Source organism: Macaca fascicularis, chromosome 4, assembly GCF_037993035.2.
Source record: "Macaca fascicularis isolate 582-1 chromosome 4, T2T-MFA8v1.1".
Taxonomy (NCBI): Eukaryota; Metazoa; Chordata; class Mammalia; order Primates; family Cercopithecidae; genus Macaca; species Macaca fascicularis.
In genome coordinates, this window is record NC_088378.1 from 25832237 (window position 1) to 25839738 (window position 7502).

At 34.6% G+C, this 7502-nt stretch overlaps 1 long non-coding RNA gene across 1 annotated transcript in view; it reads left to right on the forward strand.

Annotated features, from left to right (window-relative positions):
• The window catches only part of LOC102139483 (uncharacterized), a 125928-nt gene that overhangs the window by 49287 nt on the left and 69139 nt on the right, over nt 1–7502 (forward strand). The window lies entirely within an intron of this gene.

Consider the following 7502-nt stretch of genomic DNA (forward strand, 5'->3'; position numbering starts at 1 on the left):
GACACATCATAAGCCAAATGGAATTTCATTATGTTAGTATTTTTTTATAGAACCAACATTTAACAGCAGGCTTTCCATGTGTTAAAAACCTTTGTACAGACCATACAAAGGTAGAAAGTGTACTTTCGGAAGATCCGAATTCTAATTCCTACCTCCCTACTTACTTCCTTTGGGCCTGTGAGCAAAAGACTCAAACTTTCCAAAGTCTTAGTTTTTCTCACTTGTAAAATACAGATAATTATCTGTGACCTGAACACATTACAAGATTATCAGAATCAAATAACTTCATTAGAAAGTGTTATGTAATAGTAAAAATAAAATAAGTCTAAATAGTATTATGTTTTCAAATTATTATTCTGTGTAGCTAACTCAACAGGTAAAAATCATTTATTTTCCACTATCTTGCTTTTAAATGAAGATTCTAGGAATATGATTCAGCAAAATAAATTTCTGACTTTATGTTTTATAGCCAACTCAGGTAAGAGTAAGCCTTAAAGGCCTCTATAAAGGATGGCTTCTTGTCTTACCAGAAGATAAATTTTATTTTTTAAATACATATTTATTGCAGAAAATTAGGAAATACTAATAAACATAAAGAAAAAAAATTCCCTTAGTTTCACTAGATATACATTATCAGCATTAAATCCTAAACATATTTTTTCAGAATGTTTTTTACTCATATACATAAATATGCTATATATATACATAAGTTCACACTATGAGGCTTATAATATTTTCTTACAGCTTAGTACATCAAAACATCTTTCAATATTCATCAGATTTAATTTCAAATGTAAACTGCATGAGGACATTTTGTTCATTGCACATCTAGCATGAAGTCTGTAATAGGGGCTTAGTAAATATTTGTTGAAAGGAGAAATGAGTGAATATACAATCATTTAAATATTCTCCCAACACAAATCAGGCTACATAATATATTACAATGAGAAATAATAAAATATTTTATATTCCTTAAATATATGATTTTGATTTAAAATATCCAGAATGGTTGTGTACATTTACATGTTCATCGGCAGTTCATATAATCTTGACAAATTTGCTCTTATTTTAAAACATATTTGCCATTTTGTAAGGTGAAAACTGACATGTTAATTTACATTATTTGAATCTGACGAGAATTGTACATTTTTGTGGTACTTATCCATATTTTGTTATTTTGTTAATTGCTTATTCAAATAATTTTGGATGTGACTTCGAATCTCTAAAGCACGTTATCATCTACAAATTCAGGTATTCATATTATAACAATAACGATAAAATGATTAAAGAGATGTGCTGAGAAATATTCAACCAAATTCTATAATGAGAAACATAAACAGGATTTTATAACATTATGTGCAACAAACAAAATTATGCATTGAAGGCATCAGAATTTCAATGCCTGTTCCTTTTCTAAAGAATAGGTGAGAATTTTTATCCAGTATCAGAACAGCCAAAACAGTATCAGTCTCAAATGCATCCTCTCAATAAGGGTGGTTCACTATTCTGTATTGATTAGTCCATGTAGAGATGTTCACATTTTATTTCAGGCATTTCTTATGAGATTCTTAGTTCTTGCCTAGGTATTTCTTCCACATGCAGTCTTTGAGGATGTCATCTTTGACATTTCTTTTCTAAACCCCGTCTCTACTAAAAATACAAAAAATTAGCCGGGCGAGGTGGCAGGCGCCTGTAGTCCCAGCTACTGGGGAGGCTGAGGCAGGAGAATGGCGTAAACCTGGGAGGCGGAGCTTGCAGTGAGCTGAGATCCGGCCACTGCACTCCAGCCTGGGCTACAGAGCAAGACTCCGTCTCAAAAAAAAAAAAAAAAAAGTTTTTGTAGTACTTATGCATTCCTCTAATGTGTTTTGCACAATGTTGCCTCTGCCTATTCCACACTTTGTCTTTGACTGCTGCATTGTCTCTGGGGTAATCTGCTTGTTTTCATCTCAATGTTCTCATTGTCTCTGGGGTAATCTGCTTGTTCTCATCTTAAATGTGATAGACGTATTTAAGCTCCCTTCGTGAGAAGTTGTTTATTCTTAGGCGTTTGAGTTCATCACAATGCCTTGACAATTTATGAAAATGAATATTTAACTCAAAAAGATAATCCCCCTGTTGAGTATTATATAATGTACAATATTGTCTAGGCTGTACTTCTAGCAACCAATTAATTTTGTGAATCTTTATATTCATGTTTATTAAAGTTCATGTTTCATTTGCATTAGTATAGACTTTCCCTTCCCTTCCAAGCTGGCTTCTTTCTGGCTTTGATTGTTCTTTAATGTTGTTCTGCATCTGGACAGGACTGATTAGTCTCCTCTCAGGTACTATCTCATTTCTAACAGTGTTTGGGTCAACTTTCGCATATGACTCACAGTGATATTACGTTAATTATATCTCTTCATTAGATGACTCACATTGATATTACATGAATTGTATCTCTTCATTAGATAAAAAATTTCTTAATGGTAGCATTAATGTTTTCTTCTCAATCATTCTGTATACTTTCTAGTGCTTGGAGGGCTACACTTCCATGAATATTCAATATATAGCTGATAAGACACGCTCTTAAAATCAGTTAGAAAAAGTACTCTTAATCATAGTCCTTTTGCTTGTATAAATGGTTAAATCAAATGTCCTATCTAAAGATGAACTATCAATATGAAATAATATGGGATTCACTAATGATGTTCGTGATTTTCATTCACCATCTCTGTTGATTACTTGAATTACAGAGTTAAGAATTTGCTTATAAAATTTGTTGATAATTCTAAATTTACAGGGATAACAAAAACTTGATTAAATGTGAACTTAATTTTTTAAATTATTAATTTAAATATGCTGTGATAATTTGGAAACATTAATCAACAAAAATCTAATGGAATTTATATATTCAAGTATGTAAAAAAATTTTAAGGGCACAAGTCATAAGATTTTATCCAAAAGTGACCAATATAATAATAGAGTACAGAATCAACAAAGGGCTACATTATACAACATGTTTTCCCGTTATTATTGGTTGTTTGAAAGTAGAGATATTGCTTTACATTGTTATCATTTCGAGTTTTTAACGAAACAGGCATTTCATTAAAATAGAGTACTGTTTCATAGTAGCATCAGTTTTACCTTTCTTTCTTCGATGTGTAAACCTCATGCTCTGAAGAGTCCTACATCCTAGGGCATGAGTTTGTCACCCTTAATTTGGGTAGCTACCTTATGTTGGAGTGATCAGACCCAATACCAGGTGGTGGGAATGACGAAGTCCGGCGGAGTCAAAGGAATGAGAAAAGACAGTTTGAGAGAGAAAGTGGGTCCAGGGGGCCATTGCTAAGTATGGAGGCTGTGAAGGCCCCGAGCTCTGGAAGCCTAGACTATTTATTGGTGATCAAACAAAGAAACAAGTGGTGAGAATGTAGGGGTGAAAGGGAGGGTTGCATTAAGCACATGATTTACAGCTGTGATAGTTTAGCATATGCTCTGCTCCTTGAGATAATAGAGAGCAGGTTCTTTTAACTCAAGATACAATCAATCCTGGGAGAGCAAGGAGCAAGGAGCCAGCAAGTCTAGACACATTCCAGAGGCCACGAGCCCTGGATTCTATCCAAGCCATGAGGGGTTTTATGCCCTGGACTTAGATTATGGTGAGTCAGGGTAGCCTTCCACCCTTTAGCACAGAGCTTGGTGTTCCAAAGGCCACAAGGGGTTTTAGACCCTGGACCCCGGATATGTTCCAAGACTCTTACATTATGTCAGACGTGCAAGCCGTGCCTCAGCTTCTCCCAACACTCAGCTTTTCTCCCAACACCTGATGAAGCTGATGGATTTTTCTGAGGTCATTTTCAGGTGTCTCTTCTACCATAGTTGTGAAAAAGGAATCATTACGTTTTAGAGTAGTGAGAAAATGTGGAAAATTTCTCCTCTCCATCCTTTGAACCCCATGGAAATTTATATCTTCATTTGCTTTCATAAAATTTGTCTTATTTCTCTATTATTTCTTTAAAGGTAGGTAGGGACTGTGGTATATCATCACACCTCTTGCATCAGTAGGAAAATTTCCTTCATAGGAAAAGTAGAACCACAAGTTTGGTGAATTGAATTGGCTGTCAGGAAAACCACATTAAAATCCCCCTCTTGCTGTTAACTATCCATGTGATATTTGATGAATCACTTACTGGCCTGAGATTTTTTCATCTGTAAAATGAAAGGATTGAACTAGCTGATCTTGAAGCTGATCTCTACTCCTAAAATATTACCAAGTATATAATAGTAATAACCAATCCTTAGTCACCTCCATTAACATAACACAAAAGGAACGTGTGGAACATGTTTATATCCCAAACTAGTTGGATTTCCTTTGCTGAGAATCACCCACAATCTACAAGAAAGTTTGGATTCCACAGTTTAGGCTCTTTTTATTAGCAAACATGCTAAGTTGTATTTATGTAATGTATACTGATAACTGCTCCTAATTGGTGCCAATTCTGAGCAAGGAATCCTCTGCTGGATAAATGACTCTGGAGATGTACCTTCTGTAAGAATTGTTTAGATCCTGCTATTTGCATGACTTTGCCATGTTCCTCCAGGGGCTGAGAAACTTGTTTGTTGATACAGGTGAAATAATTCCAGCAGAAAGTTTTATTTTGTACTCCTGCTTTCTATCCGACTTTCAAACCTGTCCTAGAGCAAGTGAACCACCACTTTTTTTTTCCAGCTTACTTAATTAGGAAAAAATAATAAGGATATATAAAAGCTGCTGTGTATATATAGTATATATAGTAAAGATCAAATTAGTTCATTGTAGATAAAATTTTTACTGAAATAATGTTTCCTCAGTTCCTAAAATGATATATGTGTGTGCATATAATATATATGCTTTGCTGAGCTGCACTTTGACACAGAGGGTGTGACTGCAAAGTCATAATAAGCAGAGTAGCCAACAAAAACCACTTAACTAGGCCCACCTATACAGTATGACCAAGTTGAGAATAAGCCTCACTAAAATATTTCACCTGGCATGTGTTCAAGTTTTGAGGTTGAATGAGTCTGCTTTTGTTTCTCACTAAGCCTGGAAGAAAGGGAACTTGTTAGGGAGGAGGAGAGGAAAGAAGGGAGGAATGAGTTAAGTCCTTAGCATCTTTAGTGCTTTTTCTTTGCTTCTTTTCAAACAAGCACACCACATTGAATAGCATGTGGAAAATTGGCATTTCCAGTGAATAGAAATTAACTGGCAAACAACGAAAGGGAAAACAGAGGAATGCTGCTGGATGCTGTTTGGCTTGTCTCATCTTGTCAGGGAAGGAACACGTGTGAATCAAATGGTTTAAGATGAATTTACCTACATGTTTGGCTCCTGTTCAGATATTTTAGATTTCTTAGTAATTTTGTTTACTTGGGAGGGTTTTTAAAAGTATGATTCTTCTGTAAGTTAGAAATAAAAAACAGAAGACTTAAAAGTAGTATGAGTGAACAACTGTTCAAATATGCCTCTTCAGAAAATGTGCTCACTTTGTTTTCTTTTGGAGAAACACACACACACACACACACACACAGAGACACGCACACATACACACACACTTATTTAAATAGCCAGAAAACCAACACAAGTATCTACAGTGTTCTTACTTTTAGAAAAGATTGCTAGTGTGGTATTTTGAAAAGAAATTTGTTTTTTTAAGAATAGAAAATCTTCTTCAATATCAAAATCCTTTCATATTCATATACAGTAATTTTACCCCCCCCATAATATGATGTATGCACTTCAAAGTTGGAAACTGAAACCTCATTTTATTCTAGTGTATTGTAAAAGTTTACTGTGAACAAGCTGTGTTGTGACATCAGCTACTGAGTGAATGTGTATGGGTTTAGCAAAAAGCAGGAAGCCAAACTCATGGCTCACCTGTTCTTTGCACTTTCTTTGGAGAAGAAAACCGTATGATACAAAATGCAAATCATATTTTTTATACCAATCAATGTTTTCCTGAATATGGAACAGATACTCTCTGTCATGACAACTCAATCATGGCAACTCAATCATGACTTGTGATTGAAGCAATTAATCAAAAGAGGGTATTTGGTTAAAGAGCATATGTCCAGTGACAGAAATCAGCTTTCATGAAGATTACCTCTATAAAAAGTTATATAAGCTTATATTTTAGTGACAAAGTTGTTAAAAAATTCATCACATATGTAACATAACATAACCATGACCAACAATATCAAGATCTTAGAGTTTTCACAGGTGTCAGACATTGTCATTAAATTATGGTGACTGATTTGAAAAAGGGTGTAGCTTTCATGATAATTGAGCATTAACCTTAGGGAAAAATATATCATGAGGAAAAAAATGCCTACAGATGATATTGCTCAGTAAAGCTGGACTTCGTTATTTTATATCAGGTTATAGTCATCTGAAAAGTAGGGACTTTCAGAATCACAGGCTACTTGAGTTGGAAGGAAACTTACTTCACAATGCAACCATTGGCATACTTTGTTTTATTGCATTTCACAGTTAATTGCTTTTTTTCTTTTTTTTTTACAAATTAATATTGTGACAACCCTGTGTGAACCAAGTTTATCAGCACCATTTTTCCAACAGCATGTACTCACTTCATGTCTCTGTTATATTTTGGTAATTTTCACAATATTTCCAACTTTTTCATTACTTTTATATCTGTGATGTATCTTTGTTATTACTATTGGAATTGTTTTGGGGCATCAGGAACTGTGCCCATAGAAGATAACAAGCATAATCGATAAATGGTGTATGTGTTCTGACCACTCCACCAGCCAGCTGTTCCCCATCTCTCTCTTTCTCTCTCTCTCCCTCCACAGGCCTCCTTATTCCATGAGACACAAAAATATTGAAATTAGGCCAATTAATAAGCCTACAATGGCCTCTAAGTATTCAAGAGAAAGGAAAAGTTGCACATATCCTGTATGTGTGATTAAGCTTATAATATAAATGATTAAGCTTAGTGAGTAGGGTATGTTTGAAAGTTAAGATAGGCTAAAAGCTAGGCCTCTTGTGCCAGTTAATCAAGTTGTCAATGCAAGGAAAAATTTATTGAAGGAAATTTAAAGTGCTACTTCAGTGAATACAACAGTGATAAAGCAAAACAGCCTTACTGCTGATACTGACAAAATTTGAGTGGTCTGGATAGAAGACCAAAGTAGCCACAACATTTTCCTAAACCAAAGCCTAATCCAGACCAAGGTCCTAACTCTTTTCAATTTCTATAAAGGCTGATGTAGGTGAGAAAGCTTCAGGAAAATCTCTGAAGCTAGGAGAGGTTGATTCTTGAGGTTTAAGGAAAGAAATAGCAGAAAAAAAGATTTCTTTAAAAATACTACTGCTTATTGACAGTGTACCTGGTCACCCAACAGCTCTGATGCAGATGTACATGATTAATGTTGCTTTCAAGCCTGCTAACACACATTAATTCTGCAACCCATGGATCAAGGAGTAATTTTGACTTTCAAGTCTTATTATTTAAGAAATG